Source organism: Diceros bicornis, chromosome 28 (assembly GCF_020826845.1).
Source record: "Diceros bicornis minor isolate mBicDic1 chromosome 28, mDicBic1.mat.cur, whole genome shotgun sequence".
Lineage (NCBI taxonomy): Eukaryota > Metazoa > Chordata > Mammalia > Perissodactyla > Rhinocerotidae > Diceros > Diceros bicornis.
Genome location: NC_080767.1, coordinates 9,657,957 through 9,676,245, shown reverse-complemented (window position 1 = coordinate 9,676,245; position 18,289 = coordinate 9,657,957).

Genomic DNA, 18,289 nt, shown 5'->3' with positions numbered 1-18,289 from the left:
AGGGAGTAAACTTGTTACTCATTTAGGTAGAAGAATATAGGAGATGAAAATATACATAGTTTCTACAAGAATTTAACCAAACTTCAGTTTAAGTTTGGAGACATGCATAATGTGCTACCAGGGGAAAACAGGGACATGACTTACTTTTCAAATGTGGGCCACAGTTGACAATGACCACGATTTCTCAGGACTGTCCAGGCTCACACAGGACATCTAGTCAACCGCAGATTTGGCAACAGTTCAATTATTCTGTTCAGTTCAGATCACCAAGCTGGCTAATACACGCTTTCCACTTCACTGAAAGCTCTGGAGACACAAACGCTTGTCCACACCCCAGAATGAATCCAGGCTGCGGTTCAGCACAATTAGTTATTTGTTTCCTCTAACATCTGAACCTTGTGAGATTCAGCCACCTCCTGGGAACCAGCCGTCTGCCAGCGAGGCATGAATAAAACAGAGAAGGTTCCAGCTGGCATCACCTGCTGTGTTTTGCCTTATTTCTCTATACACATTCCTAGACTTCTGAAATCCAGGGGCCTCTCTCAGGAGGACGCATGCCACATGGGCCTCTGAGATCTTGATTCTCTTGTTGCATTTTGCATTTTTGAGTCTCAGTCTGACTCAGGTATTGGGGAACGGATCTGAGACCCCGATCCTCAGATTCTCACATGGTGCTGACCCTGGCCACCCTCACATTCCACCCTTTCCAGGTAACCCCTGGATATTATTAATCCACAGATCCTATAAAATCTCTGTTTAAAAGTTCATCTTTTAAGAGGAGCTGTACTCTGCTGAGATTTCTCTCTCGTCCTCTAATGTGGCAGTTTGGGCTGATTTTCACTATACTGCTGTAAGCCATGGCGTTGTTGAGGATTCACCACTCTTCCTTCCTTTATGGTATGTCTCTGTGAATACACAGATGACCCTCTCTCCTCATTTCCACTGCCATTGTCTTAGTTTAGCCTCTTGTGACACCTTGCTTGCTCTCTTACTGACCATCGAAGTTGTGGTGGTTAAATACCTAGATTCTGGAGTCAGAAGACTTGAGCTTAAATCCTGGCTCTGCCACTTACTAGCTCTGTGGCTTTGAGTAAGTCACATACTCTCCCTGTGCCTCAGTTTCCCATCTGGGAAACTAGGAATCAAACTCATACCCATCTCCTAAGGTTATTGGGATGATTACATGAGTTAATATGTAACATATAAAGTGCTAAGAGCAGTATCTTGCTTCTACAGAAGTTGCACAAGTGTTAGTTGTTATTATTATTTTTATTGTTATTATCCTTCTTGCTATCCAAGACACTACTTTGCACAGAACATCGGTTCAATTTTTGGATGAAAATAGGTTTATTTTATAGCCATATTCTATGTTGGAAAAAAAACAAATTAAAGAAAGCCTCTTATAGGTAGGATGCATTTGAAAGGAATTTAGTGAAGATGAGGTCTTCTGAGTGCAGGTAATCCTCAGAGATGAGACTGGAGAGGTAGACAAAGGATTGACTGTGGAGGACTGCAGAGGACCTTTAACACATGGCAAACTTGCTTCAGGTTATGATGAAGGCAGACGAGAACCCCTGAGATTTCTGAGCTGAGGAGTGACAATGAACACTGAGAAATCAATCTACAGGAGATGCTTGACTCATTTCAGGGAGAGAAGGTCTCGTTTGCAAGGCCAGCCCTATAGAGTCTAGGTTTCATTTATTCATTAAAAAGTTTCAATGGGCATTTACTACTAGGTGCCGGGTATTTGCTGGGGGTACAATGATGAGTAATATTGACACAGTTCATGTGTTAATGGAGTTTATGGTCTAGAAGGGAAAAGACACAAAATAAGCAGCTACACCGAAGCATGGCAAATGCTGCAGAAGGCGTGGAGACTGCCCCTTCCCCAGTCATCTCACCCATTCCACTTCACCCTAGAGGAGCTTGTGGTGTGAGTGGGATCGCCTCTCCTCCTAACTCCAGGAGTAGGGTCTGATTAATGTAAGCCAGTTGCTTCCAACTCTGATGCACATTCCAATTACTTAGGGACTTTAACAAAATTATAGACCCTGGGCACCACCCTTAGAGGTTAATTGATCTGGGGTCAAGCCTGAGAATTGGTATACGCGGGTCACCAGGTGATGCTAATGTGCAGCCAGGGTTAAGAACCACTGGTCTAACCAGGCTGGGTACTCTTACCCCTCTTGCTAGAAGGTTTGTTCAGGAATTGTTCTGGAGATGGAGAACATACACCTAAGGAAGCCATTCCCCCCTGGCCATTGAGACTGGTTTGGGGAGGGTCATCAGAGTGAATCTTAGTACTTTCGTTCAATGGTTTTCTGAAGTGGCACTTTCTTTTCCCTGGATATAAGCAATGAAACGGTTGCTTGTAACCATCTTGCAAAGGCAACCCATGGAGTCAAACATAGCCAACAGAATAACAGAGAAATGGAGCTGGAGCCCTGAGCAAAGCATGCTTGATGCTTCCCTACCTCTGGACTTTCTAGTTACACGAACCAAATAATCTCCCTTCAATGTTTAAGCCAGTTTGAATTAGGCTTACTACTACTTGGAGCTGTAGTGTAACAGTGAAAGCATCCTAACTGATTGAAGAGATATGTCATGGCAAATTCAAGGTGCTTAACACCGAGAAGAGATCAGAGAAAGGAGTAGGTGCTGGTGAGGAAGAGGATATGCTGCTTGTAATTAGAGGGGCAATGTGACACACTGGAAAGGGTTTGGGCTTTAGAGTTGGACATACCTGGGTTTCAATTCTAGTTCTGCCACATACTGGCTCTCTAACCTTGTTTCCTCATCTTTCAATTGAGGGTCTTAATAGAACTTGTAGGATTGTGATGAAGTTTAATTGAGATTAATTATGAAGACGGCCAGCCCAGTGCCTGCTGATACACTATAAATACTCAAAATGTGAGGGCTCTTGTTTTTGTAGTAGTAACTCCTACCTGATAAACGGTGATGGAAGTTACCAGATTCTAGGGTTAGGGACTGAATGACATACAATAGGGTTACATAGGGACTATAGTCAACGGAATGGGGCTCCTGAAGTCTCACCAGGCTTGGATCTGATTGGGTGCAGACATTATTATGAATAGCGGGAATAGGAAACAAGGGACAGAAAACTGTATGCTTTAAAGTACTGTTTCCATTAGGCAGAATTATCTGGTTGGATTGCTCTTTTTGTTGTAGGTATGGTTCTATGTAAGGAATCAGTGTTGCTCATGTATAATGAAAATACCCTCTTGCTTGTACACTGCTGGATAAAAACTGATAAATGTTTGCTATCCAATTCATTCTTTTTCTTTTTTTGGTGAAGAAGATCAGCCCTGAGCTAACTTCTGTGCCTATCCTCCTCTTTTTGCTGAGGAAGACTGGCCCTGGGCTAACATCTGTGCTCATCTTCCTCCACTACGCCACGGGGCCGGCCCCTCCAATTCATTCTTTTATCAGTTATCAGAAGTAATGTTGTGCAAGGTAAGTAACAATACAATCAAATGTACGACTACTAACTTTACCTCCATTGCGTTCTAGTCATGCCTTCCTGGAAATGTATTCCAGTCATCTTGAATGAATTTGGGAAATACTCTGGCATCTCATGGAGACTTGAGAAGCACACTATTCTCCTTAGCATTTACAAGCTTTTTCTTAAGATGGATTACTTCTACAGAAGTTTATATAATCGATTAAATACTAATTATTTACTAATCTCAATTTTAGAAGATATCTTTTCTTTGCTTTATTTCTAGGTGCTAGGACAGTATGCTGTACAAAATCAATGGCCCAAACTTCTTACTCGGAGTTGGGCGCTAGCATTAGCCAGAGAGAAGTATGAAAGGAGAGGTCTGAAACCTACCGCAGCCTCTTGGATCATTCTCTCCTCTACATACTCTACTGTTATGGCTTCAGCTGCAATTCAAAGCAAATTTAAAGACATGTAAGTGGCTAAGTGTAGACACCTTTTTTCTTAACTAAGCTTTAACTATAATCTGTCATTGCCTGATCTAACTTTTAATCATTTTTTCTTTTCTTCACTCTTTTCTAAGGACATTGTCTTATTTTCTCATCCTTAGGCATGAGGGCTTAACTCTTATTAAGAGAATTTCCCCTTCAGCCTTTGGTATGACTCACCTTGCCAGCTCTTAGTACCTTAGTTAGAGAATATTTTCTTTGAAATTTACTTTTTTAAGGATACAAAATTGTTCTTTCACGTAGGTTTTCTTAGCTCCAGGCTTGACTTTTGTGCTGAAGGAATAAGATTAAAAAGGAAGGCACAAACCTCATGGCTGTCATTTTCCAATCAGATAAAGGTTATAACTGGCTAACCATTTTTGTGTTACTTCTCCCAATTTCATATGTCTGATATGGGGGAAAAGGCATGGGTTTTGGGTTCAAGACCCAGCTTTGCACTTTATCTTTGGGATCTAGGGCAGCTGCTTAACCTCTCTGAAACCTAGTTTTCTCCTCTGTAAAATGGACAATAACTAAAGTCGTAAGATTGTTATGAATGTGAAATAAGAAAATATATAAATCACCTAACATGTCACCTGTACATAGTGAGTCTTCAATAAATTTTAATTCCTTAATATCTCTTACTCCTCTCTTTTGAGGCTTACAACTGGGGTAAAATTATTTCCACGAAATACTAGTTATTATAATTTAACTGCTCTAACAGCTTGTAACATACTTTAAACCTTATTCTCAAAAGAATGGTGCCTAATTTTTCTTGGGCTTAAATATAAAGTTCACTGCATTTTTTTATTTACCCCAGAATACTGAGAGAACTGGCAGTTAAGAATTCACAGCTATTATCAATGATCTTTGATAAGACATGGAAGATAGGAGGGGTTCCAGAAAACTTGGAATGAGCAAATATTCCAAATTTCTAAAAGGAAGAACAAAATATGTACCCCAACCCCAGCCCCACCAAATGATAGAGTAGCCAGCTTGATATCAATCCCTGGAAAAATTCTAAAAATGTGACTATACTTATGGTTTGTAAGTGTTTAGAAAAGAAAGCAGTGATTGTTAGGAACTAGTGTAGACTTACTAGGGCCAGGACATTCCCTTTTTTTTTTTTCTTTTAAATGACTGTAAGTCCTGTGGATAACATTAATACACAAAATTAGTGTATTTTGATGCAGCAAAGCATCTAACAGAGTTCTCATGATATCCTTGTGGATGAAATACTTAGAGAAATGTGGTCTGGATTTTCTATCTATCTACTATCCTTATCTTTGTTCTAAAAAAAATTTTAGTGGCTTTAACAATACATAAAATTCAATAAGAAGAGGCCAAAAAAGAAAAAAAAAAACAAGAAGTGAGGAAATTAGGGTAAAGGAAAAACGAGGTTAGAGAGAATAAGATGAAACCAAGAGTGTGTGGTTGGTCCACGAGTATGCTGTGAGTTTCTGTTGTTCCACACTCTGTACACTTTCTAGCGGTGGTTTACAAATTTTGCTGTGGGCTCCTAGCAGTCCAAGCAAAGAGGAAACATCATAAATAAAAATGTCTATAAGAAAAAAAAAACAGTCCTGAGAGCAGAGAAACTTCTGTGGGTTCCTGTAAAGAGGACATATGTCATATAGTAATCCATCTGCGCAGTGTATCCATACATGAAATGCACTGGTGAGTTTCAAGGGCTGCTTCTGGTGAAACACCTTTGTGTAAGCTGAAGCGCTATTGTGTAAAAAAAATTCTATGGGCAGTCGGGGGTTAGAGGTCTTGAGATGCCATCAAGATACGCAATTCTCTGGTAATTAGGGGAACGCTTTTACCATGAGCTCTAGTTTGATAGCTGATTTAGAAAACTTCTCCAAAGATCATTGATTAAAGGACTGATATCTCTACTACTCTGCTCTATCCTTGGATACCAAGAACTGTCATCAAAGATGAAGCTGTTGAAGACATTCCTCACATTTTTAGAGAATGAGAATTTGGGAGGGACAGTGGATACAATATTAAATGCTCTTAAAACCTAAAATGTCGGGTTAAAGCCTACAAGGTAAAATTTGGTAGCTATAAATATATAAAATAGTGGATTTAGGTTAAAAGCAAATCTTTGAATTATAGAACCGGGGGCACCCTGAAAGCAAAGCAGACTGTTTGGAAAGGACCCCAGAAACTTCTGTGACTGCAAACTCAGATGGGCTGATAGTGTGACATGGCTTCCAAGAAAGCTAAGGTTGCATCTATTGAAGCATTGTGCCCACAGAGTCCCATCATACTCTGCCCTGGCCAGATCACGTCTGTAGCTTTGTATTAAAGTTTTATACCATTTTCTAAGAGAGATATCCATTCAAAGGAGAGTGTCTGGGACGCTGAGCATTCTAAAGGAAAATGTAGAGAAACTGCAAATGCTTATCCTAGAAATGAGAAGACAAAACAAAGTAAAATCTGTTTTATTTGAAGAGGTATTATGTAGGTAAGAGAATAATTTCTTCTTGGATTAATCTAGAAGGAAATATGAAAAACTGATTATTGATTATATCCGAAAAATCAAAATGGTCTTTCTTATGAGTAGTGAGCTTCCCATCACTGGTAGAACCTAAGGAGAGTCTGGATAGTTGCCAGAAGTGTTATAGAAGTTAGTTTGATGAGAATGAGGGATTATTCTAGGTGACCTCCAAGTTCCCTTCCACTTCTAAGATCTTATGTCTTTATCTGAAATGGCAGAAATTCAACAGTTAAAAAAAAATCCATAAGGGGCCAGCCCGGTGGCGCAAGCGGTTAAGTGCGTGCACTCCGCTGCGGAGGCCCGGTGTTCACTGGTTTGGAACCCCGGGCGCGCGCCGATGCACTGCTTGGCAAGCCATGCTGTGGCGGCGTCCCATATAAAGTGGAGGAAGATGAGGCACGGATGTTTGCCCAGGGCCAGTCTTTCTCAGCAAAAAAAGAGGAGGATTGGCAGATGTTAGCTCAGGGCCTGTCTTCCTCACTAAAAAAAAAAAAAAAATCCACAAGTTATTTAAAGAAGAAAATCAATCTAGTCTCAGACTATTGTTAGTGCCTCAGAAGATCTGCCACCAAATGACTAAGTTAAAATAACACAAGCAGAAGATGATGAATCATGCTGCTCTTCCTAATGGTCTCTAATGTGCAAAGCCCAAGATTGCAGCTGCCACTTGGAGTGACTACGTGGGGAGGGAGAACTAAATTATGGTAGGTATAGCACTGTAATGTTCCCAGTTGGTGGCTTGTGTGTATGTGATTACCTAGTATTCTTTACCAGCTGTTTTTTAACATTAGTCATGCTGATTTAAAACAACCACCCTCTTTTCATTTATCTCAATAAACACTGTTCTTTTAGGAGGAGTAAGACATTTCATTTAAAAGTGGAAGGTTTTCTTAGTTCTCAAGTGCACAAGATTTGTTTGTGTATACATGTACTCCTCAGGGTCACTGTGCATCTCAGGTGAGGTTCCACCCTCTCTTCTTATTCTTGGTCGCCCCAGGTCACTGAGGTTGGCAGGGTCACGGGAGTGGGGAAATTCAGTCTCTTCTTCTTGGGCCAGAATAAAGGAAGGCTTTAATGGGTGGATAAGCTTTTGGAAAGGGGTCCATGGAAGATGAACAACTTCAGGACAGATGGTTCCCAACTATCTCTCCCCTTCCCAGTGTGAGAGGACTTAGATGGGTGGGTTTTCTTTCTTGATGCTCCTGGGACTTGAATGAGGCAAAAGCCTGAGGTGTGCTGGATTGATGACAGGAATATGATTGTACCAAGTCTGGAATGGGGATTGGGTCACCAAAGGTAAGCAGGGTCAGGGGCTGGAAAGAACCCTGGAGCAGTTTAATCAGGAGTGGAGCGGGGAGGAGACCCTGAAAGCCTGCGTGCAGGGTCTAAAGCCAGAATAAGAGCCAAAGGGGGGTCTAGGTATTAGAAGCTATAAAAAAAATCAGATGCAGGCTGTCCACAGATTCCACTAAAAGGGTTGTTGATTTCACAGGCTAGCTTTATTATGTCTCACTCATAAGACACTTACAACCTGTTAGTGAGAATATAAGTTGGTACAACCTTTTTGGAGGCCAATCTGGAAATATATATTAAAAGTCTTTTAAAAATGTGTACCATCTTTAATCTAGTAATTCTACTTATAGAAATGTATTCTAAGGAAATACTTAAATCTGCAAAGAAGCAGTTATAAGTTCATTAAAGCATTATTTAAAATAGCCAAGAGATGTAAAAATATAAATGTCCAGAAATAGGAAGTTGTTTAAATAAAAAAGTAACTTTATATTCATATAGCGGAATATTATGTGATCATTGAAATTACATGATAGTAGAATATTGTTGGAAATGGCTTTAATTGGAATTAATGAGTTGTTCTGAAGTCTCTGTTAAGTGGTAGGGATCAAATCTGCTCTGGTCAATATTTCTTTTATTCTCCGGAATCAGACATGTTACAGTCCTGTATCATCTTGTATCTCTCAGGGTCACCAAACTGATAACGTGTAATTTCCTTTTTCTTAGAACATTCCACTCACACCTTTTCTGGAGTTTGCATCAAGGCTTTATGCATGTCGGTATTTGTCTGATGTTTTTTTCCCCCTTCCTGGTTCTGCCGCATGGGCTCTGACCTCTAAATATTGGCATGCCCTCATGTTTCAGTTCTTGGACCTATTTGGTCTACACTTACTACCTTGGTAATCTCTTCTAGTCTATGGCTCTGGATACCATCTATGTGCTGATAGCTCTCAAATTTCTAACTTGGACCTCTCCGCAAGACTCAGACTAACATGTCCAACTACTCATTTAACATCTCCACTTGGGTGGCTAATCAACTCAAATGTCCAAAGCTGAATTCCTAATTACTGCCACTGCAAACCTGCTCTTTCCACAGTGCTCCCCTTGTAAATAAACGATAACTCTATTCTTTCAGTTTCCAGATACAAAAACTTTGGTGACATTGTTGACTCTCCTCTTTTTCTCACAACGCACGTCAAAATTGTCACCATATCCTGAGGCTATATCTTCAAAATCTGTGGAGAATTTGACTGTCTCTTCACGTCTGTACTGCTGCCCTCTGGTCCAAACCACTATCTCTGGGATTGTTCTCACCTCTATTTGGGCTTCCTGCCTCCACCCTTGCCCTCTACAGTCTATTCTCAACAAAGTCATCCTCCAAAGTCATGTCATGTCACTCTTCTGCTCAACACTCACCAATGGTTTCCAGCTCCCTCAGAGAAAAATTCAAGACTTCCCGTGTTATACAAGGCCCCGTGTGATCTATCCTCCAACTACCTCTTCTGACCGCATCTTCTGTCTCTTTTCTCCTCACCATGTTCCACCCACACTGGCCTCCATACTGTTTCTAGAACATGCCTAAGTACATTCCCACCTCAAGGCCACTGTCTGGAATGCTCTTCCCCTCCTACTTTCATGGTTCACTCCCTCCCCTACATCAGGCCTTTGCTTTAAAGCCACCTTTTAGGCCAAGGATTTTCCTGACCATACTATTTAAAATCACAGTCCCCTTCCTCTTCATGTCACTACTCACCCCCCTTGCTTGCTCTCTTTCCCTCCTTAGTAGCTGTCACCCTCTAATACACTTAATTCCTTTTTATTGTCTGTTTCTTCCAGCAAGAATAAAAGCTCCACCAGGAGAGATTTTTTCTGTTTTGTTCACTACTTTATCCTGAACGTTGAGAATAGTACCTGGTACATAGTAGATACTCAGTAAATATCTGTTGATGAATAAACCCACGGATGCTGTATCTCAGGAAATACCAAGGCATTACCTTTGGTGCTAAGGTGATGAATAAAGCTCAGAGTCATTTGGAAACTTTGAAGTGCTCATGGGATGAATGACTGATGTAATATCGTAAGATGCCCAGAGGTAACAAGGGAAAAGGAAGATGAGACCTCTGCGGCTCAATTAGGATGATGGGTGTTCCTTCACTCTCTTCGGATTATTTTTCTGTCACTTGACATGGGATGTAGCTTGTCATGATGATGGAGAGAAGGGTGCTGAAACTGGGAGAGGATTGTGAAATATTATAATGGGAGATGTTTAAAATATCCCTCTTAAAGCTAGGTGGGAGATGCTCATGAGGAAGACATTATCTCATCATTTAAGTCTTCTAAGACTATGTGTATCCTGCCAGTTTCTATGTTATTTACATTCCCATTACTTCAAGGCTGTTATAGGGGCTATCTGTAAGGGATTTCTGATTCTGACAGAAAATATAAATCAACAGGGGAATATATTAACCATATATTTAAGTTTAAAAGAAGATTATAAAATACTATAAAGATAATAATCATGTTTAGTTAGGAAAAAATCTATGCTTTTTATCATCTAGCTATCTAAAGATACATGTGCCAAGGATATATCCCAAGTCCTAACAGTGAATATCTCTGGGTGTTAGGACTGTATTTTTATTTATTTTCCTTTTGCTCACCTAAATTTCTAATTTTTAATTTTCTACAGTAAATATATTGTCCTTTTATAATAAAAAATAAATTGTGAACATGGTTGTGGAGTTATTAGGCTGCCTGAGGGTATGGGTAGATTTTAGGCAGTGATCATGGAGTCTCAATGTTGGAAATGACTTTTAGGTTATAAGGCCAACTTCTGCAATATCCTTGCCAAGTGGTTTTCTACTTGTGCACTTCTGATGGCAGAGAGCCTTCTGAGTCAGCCCAGACCATATGCCTGCCTATGACTTCTGCACAATGGAGCTTCTACCCTTTGGAGTCATAGATTCTGGAGTTTTGCAATAGCCTCCTACTCTGTCTACTTCCACACTTGTGTCTTTATAATCTAGTCTCAACAAAGTGATCCTCCAAAAACCCTAGTCATATCATTTCATTCTCCTGCTCAAAATCCACTTTCCAGCTCCTTCAGAGAAAAGTCAAGGACTTTCTATGACTTACAAGGCCCTATGTCATCTAATCCATCTCCTATGTGAAAACCAACTCCCTTAATAATTGCTTTGTTTTTGAGACCCATAACCTTCCTAAGTGTTTCATTTGGACATTATTATCCTTTTAATTTTCTTTTGTAGTGTTTGTCTTTGGAGCTGGACACAGTGTTCCTAGAATTACTGAACATCCCAGAGCAGAGCACGATGTTTCCCTTCCTTGTTCCGGGCTACTTTACTTGATTCAGCCCAAGTTTGAATTATCCTGTTTAGATGACTTGTCAAGAGTGCAAAGAAAGATTGATCTTGTTCTAGTTTCTGACTTATATATTGTTTATGGCTATGGGAATTTTCTAGCTCTCTCTCTCTCACACTCACACACACACCTATATATAGTTTCAGTCTACTGTAAGGGAAAAAAAGGGGAGAAAGAGAGCTTAAAGAGGATTTGATACTAGGGACTGAAACTTAGGAAAAGATCAAGGCTCTCCTGGTGCTAGAAGTGTCACCAATATAAATAAAATGTATTCTGGTTCTTTGAATTTTTAAAAGCTATATTCTATCTTTAATTTAATGAGATTAAATTGTCTTCTGGGGAAGGAGTACAATGGCGGGCACTGTTGGTGTAGAAGGAAAGCAAAGAATATAAGAGGAATTGAAGATATGGATTTCTTTCTCATAAAACACATTGTCTACTTGGGGATAGCGTACATGCCTGAAACAGATAAAGTAAAGCATCCTGAGAGCAGACACAATGTACCATAAAATGAACCATAGACACAGGGCTTCAGAGGACTGGTAAATTAACGGGCGACGAGAGTGCACTGGTGTTCATATTCCACTCAGTCAATACTTTTTGAATACCTACTCTCTGCAAATGACTGTGCTGAGTTCTACGGAAATACACAAAAAGAATAAAACATTGACCTTACCCTCTGTGGCTGTGGTTCAGTGGAATGCAGGATTAAGCAGTTGTAGGAGTTTTTAAAGACTTGGGCAAATGTTCACGATAATGTTAAACTTAAAAAAATGGCATACAAAATTACATATTCAGTATGATTTCAACTGTGTAAAAAGTTCCCAGAAGATTAAAAGAAAATATGCTGAAATGTTAAAAAATATTAATCACGTCAGTGTTGAATTATAGTGATCACCCCCCCACCCCCCACCCCTGCCCCACCAGGCCCAACTTCTTTATACTTTTATGTACTTATCAATTTTCTATCATAAAATGCATCATTATGTTTTATGATCATTAAAAAAATAAAATTAATTCCACCCATTTTACTGACATTCTTGTCTTGCAGGATAATAAAGACTTTATCCCAAATCCTGAGTTATTTCTTAGTCATTATTCTTATTGTCATAGCTTTTGACCACCCATTCTTTCTTAACACAGACTAGACTTCTATGGATTTGTACTTTTCTAGTTCTTTCACATCTTGTATTTCTCTCTCTGTCTCCCTAGCCCCCAAATTTGTGTTTCTAAAGCTTTGCCCCTATTAGCCCTTACCTCTCTTTGGGACTACTCTGTGCATAGGCTAAGGAGTCTCAAGTGTACTATCTGTGTCCTTGGCAGCATTTCCAGTTCCTGAATCATGATACTCAAGTCCTAGCCTCTCTAAGGAGAATCAGGAGCCAACGTGCTCCTCTGTAACACATGTGCTCATCAGATCATTTTCAAAAATAATATGAGGCACTGGGGCAAAGAGATGGGACTGGGTCTTAACTTATCTGAACCTCTGTTTCCTCATTTGAAAAATTGCACCTAGGATTATTATGACGCTTCGAAGAGTTAAAATATGTAAAGTGCCCAGGATGGTGCCCACATGCAACAGCTGCTCCAAGAATGTTCTTTCCCTTCTTTTCCCCTTCCTCCATTTCTACCAACTGCCTGAATACAAGCATGACGATCTTCAGGGCATATTGTCTGCAGTTCTTATTATGTACATCTATTAAAAATCCAGTTAATCTATTTTGGTTGCCATCAAAGCAAAGGATTGCCATCAAAATGTCTATTTATGCAAACAGAATGGAGTACTTTATTGATCCACCAATTAGTAGTGTTCTACTATTTTGGTCTAGTCTCAGTTTTTGGGAGTTTCTTCTGCAGTTAGCTAATGTCAGTGGAGAAACAGATAAAATAAACGTATTGTGTGGGATTAAAACAGTGGTAAAGAGGATTACTGAAATCATGTAGTCTCATTTTTGTGGTTTTCCTAATGCCTGTTTTAGCTGTTTTTCTACCATTCATAAAGTTTGAGGACAGTAGTGTCCTAGGAATCTGCCCCAACAGTATACACTAGAGTACTAAAAATAATTATGATTTATCTTGCCGGAGGATACTTTTCTCTTTCCACTTTGATGCCTCTTGGCATTGAAGTGAGAGGCAGTGTGGTATAGTGGGGAGTGTTTTGGACTTAGAATCAGACTAGCTGGATTTGCGTTCAGGCTCCAAGAGTGGGAAATATCAGGGCTTTGTGGGGCTAGTGTGAGGATTAAAGCAGTAGCATCTATGAAATTATTACTTTTTTAAATGCTAGGATTGTAAGTTATTATTATTTCTTTGGCTAGTGCACAAATCATCCAGAAATGTCTGTCTCTAGCCTTCTTGATGTAATTAAATATTTTGTTTTCCACCATGCTTGCCCTTTAAGCAATAGCAACAAAAGAAAAAGAAATAGTTACCTTTAAAAAAAAATTAACAGCCAAAGAGCCTCAGCTACTATATCTTTTGTCACTTAGCTAGTACGTGACTTAGAGTGGATGCTCAATAAATGTTTATTGAATGAGTAATGAATGAAAGAAATTTATCCCATTGTGATAGGAATAAAGTCATGGTGACTTTTTAACATAGAGACAACCAAAATTCACTGACTATCCTTGAAAGGAACTGTGAAGCTGTGGTTAAGTAGGGCTGGAGCTCTCTGAACACTGTGTGCAATACATACTATTAGGTTTCACGTTGGTTTCTAACGATTAGTTTCAACTAATCTGAATTTTTTAATTAACGAACTTCAACATTTGTTGAGTACTTTGTAGTTCATGAAGCACTTTCATTTCAATATCTCCTTTAACATTATAGAGTTGTACTAATCCTTCATTAAAGAGGAGGAAATAAAATTTAAAGAAATTAAGAAACGCGTTTAAGGTAACATGGAAGGTAAGAGGCAGAATCTGGCTGAGAACTCATGTCCTGTGGGTCCAAGCCCAGGGCACTATGGCCTAGGACTCCTTCTGCCACAGCTGCTGCTAATGTGATACTTGAGTGCTTGGCCTCCGAGTTTCTCCAGGGCCTAGGATGAGACACTGGGAGGCAATTTGGTTTTGGAGGTGCGGAGGGGGAAGCTGGCTGTTCTACAATTGCTTGCTGAGCCATCTGCTCTCTCTTCCTCTTCAGAAATGATGAATTTGTTACTGTGGGCTGCTTTTGCCGAATACTTGGATTATGTCACTTTCCCTGTATGTCACAAGTGGGGCATTTGGTGACATGCAACTCAGCCTACATTCGTTTCCCTACGTAATGTGATAGGTACACGCACATTAGCTTTCATCTCAATGTCTGAACAATTTTAATGCCATTTAGACAAGAGTCACATGTCTGGAACAATAGGAGCCCTCACATTTCCAACTTCCCTTTTTGTATAATGCTAATAGAAACTGGAGGGAAAAAAAATCAAACACACCCATGCGAATGCACATACAGACCACAAAAACAAACTGAAGGAAACTATTGATTAGGTAGCACACTGGTCCACCATGCCACTTAGTTTTGTATCAGTAGCAGCAATGGTGTGTGGAGGGCTATCTGTTATTTTACAACTTAGTATCCAAACCTATTCATGTTTAGTAATAATTATTGACAATGATCCTGGAACAATTTGTAAGTGAGCCAGTGGTTGAAAGGCCTATGTGTGGGTGGGAGAATTAATTTGTATCACTGTGGGAATATTTGGTAGGATGATTAAGAATCAAGAAACTTGGGTTAGTGCTGCTGCTAATTTGCTTTATGACCTTGGGGAAGTAATTTCACCTCTTCCTACCTCAGTTATCCCATCTATAAAATGATGAGTGCAAAAGATTTCTAAAAGTTTTAATTCTGTGGCTTTATGATCACATGATTTTGTGATGTATAGAATTTAGGGATGACGTGCATGGGATGGGATGTATTTTCAGGGAATAGGGAAATGGCTCCAAACATTCTGTTTTTCTCTTTGTGAGTAGAGGGAAGAATTATAGGAGGGTTGTCACGCTGTGAGCTTATCTCTACTCTATCTGAAGATAGAGTGTGGAGTTTATTGTTTGGATGTAAATCCTATCTGAGGCAACATTTTGGCCACAAAAGACTGGAAAAATTCCATTTCTGAGAATGTGTTTTGTGCCTTCATGGTTTATTAGGGTACTCAGAATCCCCGAAAACTTGATGGGTGGTAGTTTATCTCAGATTGGATTTATTCATCAATTATTTCTTCATTCTTCAAATATTCAGTGAGTGCTTACCATGTGCCAACCACTGTGCTAGATGCTGGGGTTTCAAGAGTACATTTAATTCATTATCTGACCTTAAGGGAGAAACTGTGTGGGAAGGGGTATATGGGAACTCTCCAAACTTTCTGTGCAATTTTTCTGTAAACCTAAAACTGCTCTAAAAAAAGTCTATTACAAAAATGATGGAGAATTATCAAAAGGACATAGATACCAGCTTGAAGGGACTCCCGTTCTGGGACAATTTGAACATCAAAATAATGATTTTGATTGATTATAATCCATTGAATAAGATAGAAATCCATGAGCCCGTACTAATTAAATAAATAAATGAATAAATAAATGAACAGGTGGAGATTGAAAAGCTCTCCCTTATATGCCAAGTAATAAACGTAGAAAGAATTATGTAATTAAAATATTGCTATTTGGGAATTATCAAAAAGAAGGGAAATAGAAACTCTTGTGCGCTACTGGTTGGAATTTACTCTTGTCAGCTGTTCTGTAAAGCAATATAACAGAGTTTAGTGTGCATATCCTAGTCCTGAATATAAATTCCTACAAAGGAAAAAAGGGATGATGTACAAGTATGTAGTAGAAAGTTGAAGGTAAACTTGACTTTCTTCCTGCAGAGAGTGGATAAATGAGATATGCTGGATGGATATCATGGAATACTATGCAGTAATAAACTTGAATATATTCAGCATAGATATAGATTTTATACACACACACACACACACACACACACACACACACAATACATTGTGTTGAATGAGAAGCTGCAAAACTGTTTTCCAAAGTGGTTGTACCATTTGACATTCCAATCAGCAGAGTATGTAAGAGTTCCAGTTCCTCCACATCCTCACTACCACTTGATATGGTGGAGTTTATTTAATTTTAGCCATTCTAATAGGTCAAGAATTATATCTCATTGTGGTTTTGATTAGCATTTCTCTAATGACTAAATATGTTGAGCATCTTTTTATGTGTTTATTTTCCCTCTACGTATCTTCTTTAATTGTTTAAATCTTTTGCCCATTTTTTAATTGGGTTGTTTATTTTCTTATTATTTAATTTTGAGTGTTCTTTTATATATTCTAGGTTCAAGTCCTTTATCATATATTGTATTTGTATAAATACTTGTATTTAAGTATCCTGTATATACTTGTATTTATGTGCTTGTATTTCTGTATACTTGTGTTTATGATCTAAATACCAGTACTTTGCAAGTATATTTTTGTAGTCTGTGATTTGTCTTTTCATTCTCTTAACAATGCCTTTCAAGGAAGTTTTAAATTTTGATGAAGTCTAAATTACCATTTTTTCTTTTATGGATTGTCCTATATAAGAAATTTTCATCTAACCCAAGGTCATAAAGATTGTCTCCTATCTTTTCTTCTCTAAGTTTTATAGTTTTAGGTTTTACAATTATGTCTATGATCCATTTTGAGTTAATTTTTGTATATGGTGCAAAATATAGATCAAAGATCCTTTTTAAAATATAGATATCTGATTGTTTTAGCACCATTGGCTGAAGAGTGAACTTTTCTCCAGTGAATGCCTTTGCATCTAATTTGTTAAAAATTAGTTGCCCATGTATGTATGGGTCCATTTCTGAACTCTCTGCTCTGTTCCGTTGATCTATTCTCTATCTTTTCACCATTAAAATACTGTCTTGATTGCTGTAACTTTATAATAAGCCTTTAAATCAGGCAGTGTTAATCCTCAAACTTTGTTCTTCTTTTAAAATTTGCTTTGGCTATTCTAGATCCCCTTGCATTTTTATATTAATTTTAGAATTGTGTTGTCAATATCTATAAAAAGTATACTAGAATTTTTATTGGGATTGTGTGAAATCTATAGATCAATTTAGGAAGAGTTGACATCTTAACAATATTGAGTCTTCCAACTTATGAACAAGGTATACCTCTCCATTTATTTAGGCTTTCTTTAATTTCTCTCAGCAATGTTTTGTACAAGTATTGCTCCTATTTTTTCAGATTTGTCCCTAGTAAGAAATCCTTTATTTTGATGTGGTAAAATCCATCGGTACACATATTTTTTACCTTATGGTTTGTGCATCTTGGATCTTTTTTAAGAAAGCTTTTCATGTCCCTATGTCACAAAGATATTGCCATATTCTTTTCTGTTAGCTTTATGGTTTTACCTTATACAGAAAAGTCTTTAATCCATCTTGAGTTCACCTTTGATTATGGTGTAAGGTAAGGGGTCCAACTTTATTTCTATCCATAGAGTGAGCCAGTTGTTCCAATACCATCTAGACAATTATTTTCCCCTGATTTTAAAATGCACCTTTATCCTGTATCAGATTTCCATTCATGCATGGGTTTATTTACGAGCTCTCCATTTGGTTCCATTGACCTATTTGACCTTCACCAGTACCATACAGTTTTAATTCCAGTAGCTTTTTTAGTATGTCATAATATCTGGTGGAAATCACTCCCGCCTTTCTCTTCTTCAAAGTTTTACATGCTATTTGGGCACTTTTATAACTCCATGTAAAGTTTGGATTATTTGTTTAAATGTTTAAAAAAAGCTGAAATTTTCTTTGTGATTGCATTGACTTTGTAGATTAAGTGGGAAGAATTGACTAAGTTAATCACCTCTCCATGAACCTGGTATGGCACTCCATTTACTCAAATCTTCTTTGATGTCTTTTATTGGGTTTCCTTTGTTCTTTGTTAGGTTTACTGCTAGATACCTCTTAGCCTTTTTTTTTGCAACTATGTATTGGAATGCTATTGATTTTTGTAGGATGGTCTTGTTTCTGACAACCTTGCTGAGTTCTCTTTTTAGTTCTATTTATCTATTTTATTCTATTGTAGTCAGAGAACATTCGTCGTATTATTTCAATAATTTTACATTTATTGAAGGTTTTTTTAATGGCCTCACATATGGTCTATCCTGGAGAATGTTCAATATG